Consider the following 18,529-nt stretch of genomic DNA (forward strand, 5'->3'; position numbering starts at 1 on the left):
ACTCTTACTTACCTCTACTGTTGTTGTTAAAGGAAAAGTAATTTAGCTTTGCTGTAAAATTTTTGGAAAGCACAGAAAATTACTACAGAAAAAAAAAGTACCTGAATCTTGAGAGAATCACTTAAAATTCTTGGTGTGTATATAGTCTTGGGGAAAAATGTAATCCTTTCTTGTGCTTCAGACATTTATTCTGTTCTGGAATACATCCTTTTTTGCTTATAGTTACATAGGAATAATGATTACTACCTTTTTCTTTCAAGCCTGTGTTGTTTATAAATTATAATGCAAAACGGAAAACTTTTTTACCAAAAAAACTCATATTCTCTGTTACAAGACTGGTAATTTTGCATACATTTTGTTCTAATGATTCACAGAAGCTCAATTCTTCCCATTAAGAGATATACCTGCTGCTATTGTCATCCAATAGGGGGTTTACTGAGGATAAATGGGGTCTCCAGGATTCTTTACTAAAGGAATTGTATCTTGTTAGGTCTTCTGATAGATAAAACTTGTCAAATCAACTAAAGCAGCAAATCCCTAACATGAGCCAATGAAACTTTGATCCAATGACTAGCAAACTTCCTGCTTCCTATTCCAGGAGTGTGAGATTTAGATCTTATTGTTATAGAAATGAATGTAAGATGTCTTGGCAGCTCCTCTTAATATGCTCAGGTATTAAAAATGAATATTGTTAGCCTCTTTAAGCCATCACTAAATATTCAAAATTTCCAAAATTTAATGTTCAGGGATTTTCAGAGGTAAAGAAAATTTTTTTCCCAACTAAAACAAAACATCTTTAAAAATATTTTAACAATATACAAATATATTTACAACATAATCTGCTAGTTAAAAGACTCAAACAAAGTTGGCAGTTTCTACAACATAATTTATAGATGCCTAAAATAGTTTGCACATTAGTTTTGTTTACAGTTACATATATTGCTGTGTATTATTAATATTGTCTGATTTACAATATCCCCATTATAGCAAGAAAAAATAAAGTCATAAAATAAAATGTCTTTTAGGCATTTATTATGCCAAGTATTTAAATGAATAATATTCATTTAATAATAAAAGATAAATTGTATTAGCCCAAAGACCACTGAAGAGTTTCCAGGAAGTCCAAAATAAAATCTAGTTATCCTTTCTATGAATAAATAGAATAGCAGCAATCCCTGGGTATCCCGTAAACATAAACTATGAAGATTCCATTTATATTAATTAGGCTTTATGTAAATGATTTGCTATGGTATAAAATAAATGACAATTTGAGAAACTAGTTAGCACTACCAGCCTGAATTTGGTTTTCACCTGGGCATGTCTAAGGTAAGCAATTTTAACATGAAGTGTATATTTAAAATTAACAAATTTTTTCTAACTTGTCTAATGCAAACACAAGTCAAGTACTTACTCTTAACCATGAACTCAAACTTGTTTCTGAAAATTATGTACAGAATCGGTATGTAAACACAAAGATTTCTTTTTTTTTAATGAATTTCAATATTTATTTTTCGGTTTTTTGGCGGACACAACATCTTTGCTTGTACGTGGTGCTGAGGCTCGAACCCGGGCCGCACGCATGCCAGGAGAGCGCGCCACCGCTTGAGCCACATCCCCAGCCCAAACACAAAGATCTTTGAGATACACTAAGAGTATCCTATGGGCTGGGATGTGGCTCAAGCGGTAGCGCGCTCGCCTGGCATGCATGCCACCCAGGTTCGATCCTCAGCACCACATACAAACAAAGATGTTGAGTCCGCCAACAATAAATATTAAAATTCTCTCTCTCTCTCTCTCTCTCTACAAAAAGAGTGTCTTATGTTCTGTGGATCAAAATGCAAACATCTCTGTGAAATATATATATATATATATATATATATATATATATATATATATATACACACACACACACACACACACACACACACACACCACACACACACAAACACATATATATATAACACATTATTTTGGGATATATTGATACATTACTATATACATACATACATATATCATAAAATAAATTCTGACAATGCTTCTAATGACACCATAATTCCCAGCCCCAACAACTAGAGAAAGAAAATAAAAACTTTGTTTAAAAAAAGAAAACAGTTTCATATTAAGTTTTTAAGTGAAAAAACAAAGACAACAATCCTCTTTGCAACTGGACTCAACTCTAACAGTTCATCATCAACAATCTCTTTAGCCATTCCCCAATGTCACAGAATACTCAAACTTTCTCTCTATTCAAGAAGTCTGATAATCTCCAGTGTTTTGTTTTAAAAACTGCTTTCCAGGATATAAAATAGCCATGCTGGTTAAATTCCTCTATCTGCCCACTTTGCACCTGATGTAACCATACAGGTTGGTACCCTACAGCACCACACCCATGATAACCTCAGCCAACCACTTCACTCTGAAGGAGAAGAGAGCATTAAAGGCAAATTTCACCCACAGTACTGGATAGGCAGTCAGTCCTAACAAAAGGATTCTTGATTCAGCCTCTGAAACAGTTTTATTCTGCTAAGGAGTTGTCTTTCTGGACTCAAATACCCAATGACTCTTTCCAACCTCATCAATATGATTCCACCACTGAAGGCCAACCATCAGTTTACCTGTGGCATTCTTCACTGCCCAAAATATGGTCTATTTTAGAAAATGTTCCATGTGCAGCTAAGAAGAAAGTGTATTTAGTCACTGATTGATGAAATATTCTATATATGTCTGTTAAATATAAATTCTTAATTGTATTTTTTTTAGTTCTGTAACTTCTTTATTTAGTTTTCATTTGGATGATCTGTCCACTGAAAAAAGAGGCATGTTAAAATCACCCAATATTATTGTGTTGTAATCTATTTGATTCTGGATATTGAGAAGGGTTTGTTTGATGTACGTAGATGTTTCATTGTTTGGGGCACAGATATTTACAACTGTTATTTTTTTGTTGTTGTATGACTTCCTTAAGTAGTATGAAATGGCCTTATTTGTCTCTTCTGCTTCACTTTCGCTTAAAGACCACTTTATCAGATACGAGAATAGAAACGCCTGCTTGTTTATGAGATCTATGTGAATGATAGGATTTTCCCCATCCTTTCACCTTCAGTTTGTGGATGCCTTTGCCTATGAGGTGAATCTCTTGGAGATAGCAAATTGTTGGGTCTTGTTTATTAATCCAATCTGCCAGCCTGTCCTTTGAATGATGAGTTGAGTCCATTAACAGTGTTATTATTGATAGATTATTTTTATTTCTTGTCATTTTGATTTATTAGATTCTCCTTCAATATACTATTCCTCTAGTGTAGTTTCACCATCTGCTAGTTTTCATTTGTTTTATCCATTTCTTCTTCATGAAATATTTATTGAGTATGTTTTGTAGTGCCAGCTTGCTAGTTGTGAATTCTTTTAACTTTTTTTTATTGTGAAAGGTTTTAATCTCATCTTCAAATCTGAAACTCAGTTTTTCTGGATATAGTATTCTTAGTTGGCATCCATTTTCTTTCAGAGCTTGGTATATATTATGCTAAGATTTCCTAGAATTTAGGGTCTGGGGCAGAAAATCAGCTGAGATCCGATAGGCTTAATCTCTAAATATGACCCATCATTTTTCTCTAGCCACTTTTAAAATTCTATCCCTATTCTGTATGTTAGGCATTTTCATAATAATGTGCCTAGGAGTGGGTCTGTTGTAATTTTGTATATTTGGAGAACTTTATGACTCCTGTATTTGATTTTCCATTTCATTCTTAATATTTGGGAAATTTTCTATTATTACATTATTGAAAATTTTGTATATTCCTTTAATTTGTACTTCAGAGCCTTAATTTACCCCTATGAATCTTATATTTGGCCTTTTAATGTTACCCCATATTTCTTAAAAATTCTGTTCGTTATCTCTTAACATATTTTCTCCATGATCAACTTTATTTTCAAGATTGTGTACTTTGTGTTTGTTGCCTGAAAATCTATCTTCCAAATGGTCTAGTGTATTGGGGATGCTTTCCACTGAAGTTTTAATTTTGTTATTGATTCCTTCATTTTGAGAATTTCTAATTGATTCTTCTTCAGAACTTCTATTTCCTTATTAAAGTGATCTTTCATTTCTTGTGTTTTTGCTCTAATTTCACTCTTTACATCACCTTTTATCTCATAGATGAGTTTAACTATAAACTTTCTACATTCCTCTTCTGACACTTCTTTCACTGAAGTATCAGTGTAGTCTGCTATGAAATCATTCTTGTTTGTTTGGAATAGTTTGTTCCTTGCTTTTTGTTTTTTTTGTACCAGCGATTGAACTCTGGGATACTCAACCACTGAACCACATCTCCAGCCCTATTTTGTATTTTATTTAGAGACAGGGTCTCACTGAGTTGCTTAGCTCCTCACTTTTGCTGAGGCTGGCTTTGAACTTGAAATCCTCCTGCTTCAGCCTCTTGAGCTGCTGGGATTACAGGCATGTGCCACCATACCAGGCCCCCTGCTTTTTTATATTGTTTGTGTGTCTACCCATCTATCAAAATGGATCTAAAGCAGCAGAACTTATATTCTACAAGCTTTTAGTAATCCTGTATGTTTCATGTGCTTCACAGATTAGGGGATAGCCAAATAATTACAACCAACTGTGCGTACACTATGTAGAATTAAATTACTTAATTCCTATTATGACACAGTGTTAATTGTCAAAATAAACAGAAATGGAAGGCTCAGCAGTTTCTATCAGTAAAGACAGTAGTAATTAATCATGAATTATGTGTGGCATAAAATCAAACAGTAGGTATTATCTGTGACCTTTCTTGTATTAATTGTTGCTATAGCATTAGTGATGGGGTCTGGCATTTTATAAACCAATTAGTGTTAAGAGAAGTTAAGAACAGAGTTAATTAAGAGGAAAGGAGAAGAGATTGGAGGGTAGAAAATGGTTTATAGTTTTAAGAGGTGAATATGGCAGATGCAGAGATGATGAGAAATGAGCTGTCTATGAAGCAAAAGGAGAAAAATAGAAGTAAAAGAATTAAAGGAAGAGTAAAAAAACAATAGAGTTTGGATATTAGTAGGAGAAAAGGGGAAAGAGAAACAAGGGGAAACAGAGTCATAAAACAGGTTGAATACAATATCAATCCAATCCAACATATACTAATCAAAAATCCTAACCCTTGAAAACAGTGTAAGGAAAAATAATTACTTTCAAGAAATGCTAGACATGAGAAAGCAGAAACAAATATAAAATATGTGTGTGTTTAAATGTCTATTATATATGAATCAGTACACATTTAAAAACAAAAAACACAGAATAGTAAGAATAGTCAATGAGAGAATATACTCAATGTCTGTGCCAAACTCCTTCTCTTTATTGGCTTCCCTTCTCAGCAGAATGGTAAGAGGAGTGAAGAGAGTGCTGTTAGCTCCACTTCCAGGATACAGATGCCACAGGTTATATAAGATGAGTTTGTGGAAATGAAGCTCCCAGAGGTGGGGATTATTGCTCCAGGTGTTTTATTGCATGGGGAGTTATCAGGTGTTTTTTAATCAATGCACCTTTAGGACTGTACCCCAGGAGTCTCCCCAGGCTCAACTCATAGGAAGGATGAGCCAGTTCTTTGCTACTTCTGTAGTTTGCAGAGAATGCCCTTTCTGGCATCCCCATGTCTGGTCCAATCTCTATTACTCCTCCCTGTTCAGATTCTCAAGCCACTGCCACTAGTCCTACACACTGCCAGATTCAAGGGAGGTGAGAGAGAGGGGCTTCCTCCAGCCTATCCAACCTGTATTACCCATAGGCAAAATACTCTCCATAACAGAAATTGTCCTGATTTTCTAACTCAGATGAATTACTTACACCAATAAGAAACAGAAATTGTCCTGATCTAGATTCAATCGAGATCCCATGGCTGGAAACTGCTGGATTCATGTATTGGACTCACTCCCAAATTCACAGACCTAAGTTCCTGGTCTGAGTTGGTGCCACTTTAGTGCACAAGTCCCCCAAAGGGATCCAGTTTTAGCTCCTTGTTCACAATTGGCAGACCTGGGGTCTTTTGTGCACCAGCTTAGTGAGCCAGCCCAGAGCACACTGCCCCTCTGATCTCAGGATTCTCTATGCCAAGACTGTCTGCAGCACTTTTCAGCCCTTTCTGATCCTCTGTATTAATTTCCCCCACTCTTAGCAGGAGCTCAGCTCCAATTTTGTTCCTTTTCTTTGTCTGATGCATCCCAAATTTACCAGTCTCCAAGGCTCTCTATCCAATATTGATTATCGGTGAAGTCCCTTTTCCACCCACCTCACAGAGAAGCAGTATTCCTACTGCTTGAGTCCTGTGTCATGGAGCTGTGAGAAATGCCTCTTCCCACTATTCTGCCATCTTGTTCTCTACTATTTTTTGGTGCAAATTAATAAGCTCATCTTATAATTTCTATTGAAATATAAAGTCCCAAGAATTATAAAAACAATTTTGAAAAGAACAAAGTTGGAGAGGTTACATAACACATTGTTAAAACTGTGATGTATAATGACAGAAAAATAGACAAACTACACAATATAGAATTTAGACATCAATCAACCGATTAAATTTATAAAAAAGCTTCCCCAGTAAAATAGTGGGATTAATGCAATATGTGTAGAAATAATGTAGTTTTACCACCATTTCACACACATATAATAATCTATCCCAGGTGGATCAAATAATAAAGTTTCTAAAGATAAAAAATCTTTACAAACTTAGAGTAGGCAAAGACTTTTTAAGTCACAACACAAAAACAGTAATTATAAAGGAAAACACTGATAAGGTGGAGACCATTGAAATTAAAAGCTTTATTTTTCAACAAAAATCTTATAGAATGAGTAGATATTTCAATACATACATCTGACAGAGAATATATACCAGCATATATAATAAATGCCTATAAATCATAATAAAAATAAAAGATTTTTTTTAAAAAAATCAAGGCTTAAATATGCCCAAACGGCTAACAAACATATAACAAATGTTTAAAAGTTATTAGGGAAACGCAAAATGAAACCAAAGTGAGATAACACTATACATCAGATAGGCCAAAGTTAAAATTAAAAATATTATGTTTTCATGATATGGAACAAAATTTGCATTCATATATGATTGACAGAAGTTTATATCAATATAATCATTTAAGAAAAACTATTTATCAAAGAGGAATATTTTCCCACCTATGACTCAGCAATCCCATACTTAAGTATATATTTGAAAAAATATATAAATATAAAAATTAAAAGGCGTATGAAAATATTCATAGCTTTATTACTCATAGTAAAAACTCAAATGTCCTTTGTAAGGACTGGATAAATTCTGGTATATTTGTAAAAAATACTATATGTATATGAAATAAACTAATATTGTTATGCACAGCATAAATGAATCTCATATTTCAAATTGTTAAGCATAAGAAGCCAGACACAAAGGGTGCATGTTATGTGACTCAAAAAGATAACATTTAAAAACAGAAAAGTTATTGTATGGTGTTAGAAAAGTGGTTACCCTGGAAGGAATAGTATAGACTGTGAGAAGCATAAGGAAGACTTCTGGAAATGCAACGATATTCTATATCATACACACATACACACACATACACACATATGTTATATATATTACATATATATGTTATATATATGTAATGTATATATCCTATATATATACATATATATATATATATATATATATATATATATATATATATATAAATGATAGCTTACATAGATGTGCTCATGTTATAAAAGCTCATCAAGTATCAACACAATTTATAACTGCATATGTCAGCTAAATTTATGTCAGTATATGTCATTCTTAAATTTTAAAAGTTAAAAAATGCTGTCAAAATTCCCCTAAGATAACACTATACAAAGTGGTTCTTTTTCTATTTAAGAAATAATTGTCAAATGTTGCTATATCTTCAGAAAATATATTCTGTTTAAAAAATTTAAGCTGTAACAGAACCCTGAAGAGTTGGGAGTTACTTATTTTTCCATTTGCATAATTCTCAACATGATATAATAAGAACACAAAAAATGTACAGTGAATAATATCATTTAGGATTCTTTTAGCTGTATCAGAAAACCCTAACTCAGATGAATTACATACACCAATAAGGAGCTTATTCATCTTACAAAAGAATCCAAGTGGTTGGCAGTTCCAAGGGTGATTAATTCAGTATCTTAGCACCATCTTCAAGGACCCAATTTTGTTTCATCTTACTGCTTTGCCATTTTCATCAGTAAGTTTTGTCTTGAAGCTTAATACTTAGTGAAAATGTCTTCAACAGTTCCCAGCATCACACTCTCACAATAGTGTCCATATGCAGAAAAGGAGGCCTTTTATATTATAGAGCAAATTCCCTTCAGCAGCCTTTCCCTTGTGCCTCATTAGCTACAGTTGTATAACATGTCCCTGCTCAAACCAATTATAGGCAAGGGGAATACTGCATCAAATTATATAAAATCTATCAGAATCTAACCCCAAGGTGCTAGAAAAAAGTAGATATCTGAATAGAATTAGAATTCCACTAACAAGAAAGAAGGGCAGAGAGATGGTTGTTGGAAAGGCAACCAAAAGCTTGTGTTACCACAAACAAGTGAATCATAATAAAGGAAGCATAAATGGTTCTTTGCTATCATTCATAATATTTGCAATGCTATTAATTCTAAGATTTTTTTTTGTTCCATTATCTGTGCATCTTACAAGAACTATATAGAATTTTTTAAATGTAAAATTTAAGAAAAAAGATTGGCTTTCCACATTTTTGTATTATTGTTATAAGTAACAAGTTAACCATACAAATTCACTTTTCATTATATTTTAAATACTTGCCAGTTTAAACTTTTAATTAAATACAAATACAACTCCATTATCTCTATCTTGTATAATAATAGTACTCTGACAATTAAGATCTTCACATTTGATAATAATGATAACAATGGGAGCTATTTTCTATCAGGTGCTTACTGTATACTGACACTATTTTCAGCATTTAAAATGTAAAAAACTCTTTCTGAACTTTCATAGTAAATATTTTAGGTGCTATTGTTGCCTCCCTTTGTACCAAAGATGAAATAGAAGCACAGAAAGGGTCTTTAAATTTCTCAAGGTCACACCACTATTAAATAGTGGAGTCATTGAACTATATTTGGGATTGGCGATTTTAAAAATTATTAAAAGGACATTCAATATGATCAAGTGGTTCCTGGTATGTCTCACTAGGAATTTAGAATGCAATGACATAGTCACAGAGAGGCAAATATTACACAATGGAGGTACTAGATAATCATAAACTATAAGCAAATGATAACATTGTTCTATAAATGTCAAGAGAGAAAAACAAACTCTGCAATTCCCCTGGCAGGAAGAGAAAGGAATTATCTAGATAGGAGGGCTGGTAATGGACAAAGCACTAATAACAATAGTAAACTATGGCCTTTGGGAAAATTCCATGGGTCCATAAAGCAATTAGCAGAAGTAATATTTTTATATAACATATTAGTCATGGAACATTAGTTACTGTGTTAAGATATGCTAGCTCTGATTGCTAAATAAAGTTTAAAAGTCAATATATTATTTATAAAAACAATATTCCATCTCTTGTAACAGCAACAAAAGGAACTGTTATTGCATCTCCTTATAACACTAGAAATTCCTATTCCTATGCAAAAAGCTATTATTAATGAAATATTAATAACAAGAATATAGTTGCATTTTTGGCACCTGACCAAGTTTAAGCCATTAGTAAATCATGTAGTTATGCCAAAAAATCCAAGTATAGCATCCATTTGTTCTCTCCCTTTTCAGTAACTCAAAAGTTTGTGTTGGATAATTCCAGAAACACAGGACTCTGTAAACTACACTTATATCCTAAATATACACTTATATCCTAAATATACACTTATATCCTAAATAAGTAAATTATTTGAAACACTTGAGTCTTCCCACTATCCTAAAGATATGTGAAATATTATTTCTAAAAGTAAATATAGAGAAAATTATTATAAGAAAAAAAGATTTGCCTTCACCTTTTCCATTTAGCCAGCTGTTCACCAGGAGATCCTTCTGTCCTCACCTTTTCTTGAGACTGCATTGATTCTTGCCCATTCCTTGATTTGCACATTAGCAATGAAAATACATTTGAAAGGACTTTGACTTTTTTAATGGGAAAAAAATAATTTTAGGATAGAAATATCAAACAGATAAATGCAATGAGATGAGTAAAAAATATTATTTTTATTTCTCTTGTACTTCCCTTTTCACATTTTGTATCACATTTTATTCTCACAAGAACTTTAAGAGGTAGTAAAGGAGGTAATATTTACAGTACTTTATAAGGATAACAAGATCACAGAGAAATTGGATGCCTGAAATGACCAGGATATGTAGTGACAATCATAACTGAAATCTAGTCCTCAAGTTTTTCCCATTTAGACCTTGGTTCCTTCAGATATACTTTATTTTTTGAGTGGTACTGGGGATTGAACTCAGGGGCACTCAACTTCTGAGCCACATCCCCAGCCCTATTTTGTACTTTTTTTTTTTAAATTTAGAGACAGTTCACTGGCTTTGAATTCGCAATGCTCCTATTTCACTACTCCTATTTCAATACTTCCTGAGCCACTGGGATTACAGGTGCCACCGTACCCAAAAAGATACCATACTTTCTAGCTTTGCTTGCATACTATGAAAGAAACTGGACTGCTTATTTAAAAACAAAACTGACCCGTTACAACAGTTCTTGACTTCTCTGGACTCCTCATGTCAATTTTGTTGCCAAATGCACTGAAGCTTCACAATGACAGAATATTGAGCAAAGTAGAGTAGGGATAGGGTATGTTTCCAATAGGACAAAATTGATAATTATGGATTTTTGAGGAAATAATAATAGAATTACTTTCTGTTTGGGGTTTTTAATCTTAATAACTCTTCTAAATTTGACTCATGATATAATATCTATTTAAATTCATAAAAGTGATTTGCTATCCACAAAGTGATTAGTTGAATACGTATCTCTTAGGGATTTTATTACAATTACTATATATGCCAAAAGTTGAAATAAGTCTTTCACTTCTTGTCATTTTATACAAGTTTCCTACTAATACTTCTAATAATTTCATCTTAGTTTTTTTATAAATTAAAATATACTTTTGATTTTCAGTAGGAAACCACTCTTTTTCCAATGTTTTCACAAATAGATTAAATGCATTTTCTCTAAAAGAATCATATTTTTTTCTTTTTTATTGTTTTTTCTTTAGTTATACATGACAATAGAATTGATATGGCACAATTATAAAAGTATAGAATATTATTTCTTCTAATTCAGTTCATAGTACTTCCCCTCCCCTTCCCTTCCCTCTATTCTACTGACCTTTCTGCTATTTACTTATAGTTATTTTTTTTAATTAGTGCCTTTTGTATATACATGATGGTGAGATTCACTGTGGTGCATTAATATGTCTGCATACATAGGAGTGTTAGGTCAGATTCATTCCATTGTGTTTTCCTATCCCATCCTTCCTCCCTTCCCTTCATTCCCCTTTGGCTTTAGGGACTGGTTTATTTCACTTAGCATGATAGCTTCTAGTTCCATAAAGGAATCATATTTAATCTATAATATATGGGTTTAAGAAATAAAGTAATACCTGAAGAATTCTGACTAAATTAGAGTGGGAGCAATTTTCTGACTGATTTTAAGAAACCAGCCTTTGTAGACTATTCATTTCATTTAGGAAACAAATAACAAGACTAAATTCAATGGGACATTCTATGATTTCCAACCCTATAGTGATGAGATAAAATGCATGGTTTTTATATAATATTAAGTAGCACTCAGATTTCAAAACACATAAGCCATAATTCTCTAATGTTCATATCTCAATTTGCAATTAAAATTTTTGCATATTCTCTTTTGAACAGTGTTATATTATTTGATAACATAATAGAAGTTGGGCCTAAAAGGGAATTTCATCTGTTAAATGTTGTGAAATTAGCTATTTTTAATTAAAAAGTTTATGCATATACCTCCTCAGCCCAGCTCCTCAACCTCTCTCAATTTATAGATCCTTTCAAAGTTGACTAAGCACACACAGAATATAACTACAAATGGGAATATGCTGTACATACTGTTCTGTATATTCCTTTTGTTGTTGTTTTAAAAGTATATTTTGGAAGCTATTATTTTAAAAAAATAAGTTAAAGGAAAAATGAAAAAGACACAGCATAATATGACAGAAGAAACAATGAAATGAAAGTCAGAAGGCATGGCTAACTTTCTCCAGGTCAAGAACTACAATCCTTGGTAACTTCTGTGTCCCAAGTGCCTATCAAACACAATGCCTTGCTTCTATGGCCTTCCAATAAACATTTACTAAACTCAGGTGAGTTTTACGCCATTTTCCTCTCTAAGCCTCAATTTCTTTATAATAAAGAGACAGGACAGGGGGTATTTAAATAAATTTTCAGCTCTAATTTTTAGTAGATCTCATTCTAAGTAAATCAACATTGTAGGCTAAAAACTGAAAAAGTACCCTAATTCTATCTAGAGAAACACCATCCATTTCACCAAGTTGGTAGACTTCACCAGTTTTGTCATTTCCTGTCTTAAACAAATTCTGGTTTTGCTAAAGTTAATTCACCAACATAATCTGGTCAGTTAATGAAGGCCATGGCTCCCAAACCTGTCAGCAAATCGGAATCATTGAGAACCTATTTTCCTTCCAAAATTCACTGAATCAAAATATCCAGGGACAGTTTTCCAGAAATGTGTTTTCAAAAAGGCCCTCAGGTGATTCTGATAAATTCATTCTTTGAATATTTATGTTTAAAGTCACACAATTATATGGTATAGAGTCTTTTCTTCTTAGATGTCATATATTAACAAAATACCTTTTATTATTTATCATGTTTTTCCCTGTTGGACTCCACTTTTTATTTATTCTTCTGTTTTTCCTTTTCTTGGGTCATTGGTAATGTTTCAAACATACAAAATAGATCAAAATACTTAATTCCCATGTATCCTTCAACAATAATTTATCTTTCGCAGTCTTAATCTATACTGTCACTCCTGCATGTTAGAAGGAACAATGAAATAAAAATCAGAAAGCATGGCTAAGTTTCTCCAGGTCAAGAACTATAATTCTTAGTAATTATTTTTCATATGTAGAAGAATGAAACTAGATCTCTTTCACCCTGCACAAAAGTTAACACAGAATGAATTCAAAGACTTTTTAATCAAGTCTCAGAGCAAAGGATCTTCTTTGTCTCCTGATAAGTTATTTCCAAAATAATCTCATGTCCTAACACTGTGAAGAATGAAGCTTACATGATCCAAAACAAAACGAAACAGAGCCTAAGATGAGACAGGCCAGGTATACTAATGAAACCATAGATAGTTCTGGCAATTTCTCTTCACAGCCACTGATGTCTTAAAGCAAAAGTTATTCCCTGCCACATCCTTTAAAAGATCTGAAAACAGTATTTTACCCAGAAGAGATAACATACTGTTTTTTAATGGCATTTACTATTCTATTTAGTATAATTTGGCCTATTTATTATAATAGGACCAAAAAAATGTATGTGATAATTGTGATGTCCTTTTAATATGAAAGAACACTCCTTTTTATGCTTCTGGGTTCTCTTCTCTTTGATTAAAACAGTGGTGTTCTTTTAAAATACTAATGTTAATCCCCTGCCTTCTCCCTTCCCTCCCTCCCCTCTTCCCTATCTAGAATTTATCACATCATCATCCAAAGTATATGTATGAAGATATGAATTCAGTGTCAACCTACTTTATATACAGAGATATGAAAAATTGTGGTATATATGTGTAATAAGAATTATAATGCAAAAAAACCAAAGTACATATATAAAGATGTGAATTGGCATGAACATACTTTATATACAAAGGTATGAAAAAATTGTGCTCTATATGTGTAAAAAGAATTGTAATGCATTCTGCTGTTGTGTATTTTAAAAAATAAAGTCAATGATAAAAAATAAAGCTGAGTAACACATTTATAATACATAATACAATGTAAATATTATTATATTATCCTATTTAAACAATGACAAGAAAAAGATGCTTGCATATGTTTTTACAGACACAATATGTTTCTGAATATTGTCCTTCTCCCAGTTGGTTGAATTCATAAATAGGAAACCCCAAGGATGTAGAAACCATGGAAATGGAAGGCAGACTATACTTCTTTTTGCTGAGTCTGTATGCACCAAACAACTTTCTGACAACTAGTCAGATTTCTTGGTATGTTGATTACAGGAAGGGAGTGACTTTGCTAGCTATCATTAGTATTTCAGTGAATGGAAAGGTATAATTTCTACCAGCACTTTTAAATATATATATATATATATATATATATATATATATATATATATAGGATGTAGGGGAAAATATATATATATATATTATACCACAGTAATATATATATTACTGTGGTATAATTAACACAGAATGAAATAAACATTATCTTAAATGTTCGTTTGATGAGTTTTGACAACTGTATTATACTACGTAACCACCACTTGAAACAATATACAGAACCTTTTCTATCATTAAGATCCCTTGAACTCTTATCTTGCTGTCTCTTAAAATCACTTAAGTTTCTAAAACCTTAGTATTGTCTTAGATTTCATATAAATAAAATTGTACAGTATGTAAATAAAAACAAATCCTGTGACATTGAAAAATCAAAAATCAAAAAATAATGTTAAAAATGATGCTGGGAAAACTGAATACCTTATGTAGAAAAATGAAACTAGATCCCTATTTTTAACCCTGCACAAAAATCAACTCAAAATGTATAAAACACTAGATATATTAGACCAGAAATGTTGTAACTGCTAAAAGAAACTAAAAAGGGTCAACACTCCATCATATTAGTGCAGGCACCAACTTTCTTAATAAGACTCCTAAAGCTCAAGGAATAAAATCAAGAATCAATAAGTAAAATGCCATCAAATTAAAAAGCTTCTTCATAGCAAAGGAAATCATTGAAGAGTGTGAAGAGAAAGCCTACAGAATAGGAAAATCTTGGCCAGCTGCTCCTCTGACAAGGAATTAATATCCAGAATATATAAGGAACACATAAATTTAACACCAAAAAACAAATATTCAATAAATGTGCAAAAGAACTAGGCAAACACTTCTTAAAAGAGGAAACACAAATGACTAACAAATACATGAAAAAATGTCCAATATTTCTAGCAATAAGGGAAATGGAAATCTAAACTACACTAAGATTTCATCTCATTCCAATTTAAAAGGCAATCATCAAGAATACAATAATAATAAATGCTGACAAGGATGTAGGGGAAAATATACAATTATACATTGTTGGTGGGACTGCAAATTAGTACAACCACTCTGGAAAGCAAGGAAAACTAGGAATGCAACCACCATATGATCCAGTTATCCTACTCCTTGGTTATTTACCAAAAAAAAAAAAAAAAAAACCCAAATCAGCATAGAGCCACTTCAATACTTCTATGTTTATAGCAGCACAATTCATAATAGCCAAACTATAGGATCAGCCCAGATGCCCATAAATAGATGAATAGATTAAGAAAATGTATTCTTTATACACAGGGAAATTTTACTCAGTCATAAAGAATCAAATTAAGGTATTTGCCAGTAAATGAATAGAAATGGAGAACATCATGCTAAATAAAATAAGTCAGACTAAGAAAATCAAGAATGTTTTCTCTCATAAACGGAAGCTATAGCAAAATAAGAGGAAGGAGGGGGATTAGATATCATAAAGATAGAGAAATGATCAATGGAGTAGAAAAGGACATCGAGAGGAAAGAGGAACAGAAAACGGGAGAAAATGTGAAATGAATTTTAAAAATCATGTTATATGCACATATAAATATACTACAGAGAATTTCATCTTTATGTACATGTATAAAATGCCAATAAAAAATAATTAACAAATAAATAAAAGAAAGGAAGATCAGTAGAGTAGAGAAAGGTGAATGGAGTGGGGAGGAGTGGGGGGAAAAAGGACTGAAATGGAGTAAATCAAATGTGTTGCATATATGATTTTGTCAAAATGAGTTCAACTACTATGTATAACTATATTGTTCTAATTTTAAAAAGCTAATGTTAAATCCTGAACAATTCAGATACCAATTATTCAAACTGCAACAATTTGCCATTGCATCAATTTGTTTTCATCTATGAAGGGAAAAAGGTTTTCTTAATAAAGGGTCAGAAAGTAACACTGAACCCCAATAACACAGACCATGGACTGTTTAGTAAACACTACTAAGTTCTAACTTCTAAAAACAATCAAATCAGTTTCAAAAAGCTACAAATCCTATATGGTATCTGTAGAGTAGTCTAATATTCTTTGATTTGGATCTCTATCATATGGCTACTTATTAAACTGTCAAAAGAGCAGAAATACTGTTATACCTCCCCAAACTTATGACCCCTTATGATTAAATTTTAATATATGTAACTTTGTTTCTGTGCTTTTCTGGAAACCATAAAAAAATCTGGTCTCGGTGAATGTGAGTCATTACTGTTAAGGACAATTATAAAAAGAGGTGAAGTGCTGAAAACTGAAAAAAAGAAGTAAAATGGTAATTTCTCTGAAAGAAAAATTAAGAAAGGTAAAGGGAATAAACAAACATGTTACACAATCTTACATCTGTTAGAAAAGTAGGAGCTTGGTCATGTATGTAAGAGATAACAGCTTATCCTTTGAGATTTTTGCCTTAGAAGCGACACAGTGGGATTCCGGGGCTATATTAACAAATTCAAAGCATAATTTTGAATTTTCTTTGGCAGGTAAGGCAATGGAAATAAAATGCATCTTAGTGAACACTACAGTGCGTATTATCTACAACAAAGAAAAACAAATTTATAAGCATTTTAATCCAACTACCAGGCAGAATGATGCTAAAACATTTTCAGTAGCTAGAGATAGTAAGTAAAAAAAATTGTCCCATGTGGAATTATTACTAAGATGTATAAAATGGCATACATGTTATTTTTCTTTTTTTAATTTTTTTATTAGCTACACACGACATTACAATGATCTTGGCAATTCATACATTTGAATCATTGGGGTATAATTTCTCATTTTTCTGATTGTACAGATTGCAGAATCACACTGGTATGTCTATTCTATTCTGCTGCCCTTCCTATCAACCCTACCTCTCCCCTCCCCTCCCATCATTTCTCTCTATCCAATCTAATGTGACACACATTTTTTTTCTTTTTCTCCTCACAACATCATACATGTATTCTGTATAACGATGAGGGTCTCCTTCCATCTTCTGTGCAACTCCCCTTCTCCCTATTTTTCCCTCCCACCTCTCTTGCCTATTTAGTGGTAGTCTTCTTCTCATGCTCTTCCTCCCTATCCCATTTTGAGTCACCCCCCTTATATCAGAGAAGACATTCGGCAGTTGTTTTTTAGGGATTGGCTAACTTCACTTAGCATAATCTGCTCTAATGCCATCCATTTCCCTGCAAATGCCATGTATTTTTCTTTAGTATAATACTGTAATTACTTCATTTCTGTTGACAAACTCAATATAAAGCTTTCACTGGCTTACTGAAAACAGTGGTTCCTAAATCATTAGTGAATATATTATCAATATATTCTTCAGCGTTTCCAGAAAACTAAGGAAAATATTCCAACCAAAAAACATTAGATGCTAAATATTTGCATAGTAGAACATATACTAATTGAGGTACTCTCTCTTTGGGACCTTCAATTCAATTACCAAGTACCAAGGTTTGTCACAGGTGGTTTCTAGGATCATAAACTTGAAGGTTCTTTGGTATCAAACACCAACTCCTATCTATACATATTTCTCTTTTTTCATTGGTAAGACAGGAAATTGTACCTTCTTATTCAAGTAATTCCAAGTGACCTAATTCTCAGACCCAATACACTAACCAAATGATAGAAACAAATTGTGTCTACTTTAGCATTAATTTTAGGACACACTGTTAACACTGCCATTCTTGAAATCTTTGTTTTTACTATTAGAAAATAGCTTCCCTGGCAACCAAACTATTATTAGTTAAGTTAGAGCAGTATAGTCACAACACGTATCCACAAGATTTTATGTAACAACTTCATATAAACTTCTAAAAATTTTTGAAAAGATTATAATCACTTTACTAAATGTAGTCATGATAAGATTTAATATTCTAAGTCAAATCATTTTGAAACTTCAATGTGTTCTTCAGTCTTACCTTGGCTTTGTTTTAATCATTTTGCTACTCTCAACTTTTTAGTTAAAAAAGTTAAACCCAGGGCTGGGGATGTGGCTCAAGCGGTAGCGCTCGCCTGGCATGCATGCGGCCTGGGTTCGATCCTCAGCACCACATACAAATAAAGATGTTGTGTCTGCCGAAAACTGGATAATAAGTATTAAAAATTCTCTCTCTCTCTCAAAAAAAAGTTAAACCCAATAGTTAAAAATGAAGAACACAAGTAATTAACTATCTCATCAATAATAATAATTATAAAAGTCAATGTGTTGATTTG

At 32.4% G+C, this 18,529-nt stretch overlaps 1 protein-coding gene and 1 pseudogene across 1 annotated transcript in view; both read right to left on the reverse strand.

Moving 5' to 3' along the window:
- The window catches only part of Gpr158 (G protein-coupled receptor 158), a 408,943-nt gene that overhangs the window by 212,043 nt on the left and 178,371 nt on the right, over window positions 1-18,529 (reverse strand). The gene's annotated exons all lie outside the window — the stretch shown is intronic.
- On the reverse strand, window positions 2,248-2,634 carry LOC114106244 (Golgi apparatus membrane protein TVP23 homolog B pseudogene; annotated as a pseudogene).

The sequence above is a fragment of the Marmota flaviventris genome, chromosome 12, assembly GCF_047511675.1.
Source record: "Marmota flaviventris isolate mMarFla1 chromosome 12, mMarFla1.hap1, whole genome shotgun sequence".
Classification (NCBI taxonomy): Eukaryota; Metazoa; Chordata; class Mammalia; order Rodentia; family Sciuridae; genus Marmota; species Marmota flaviventris.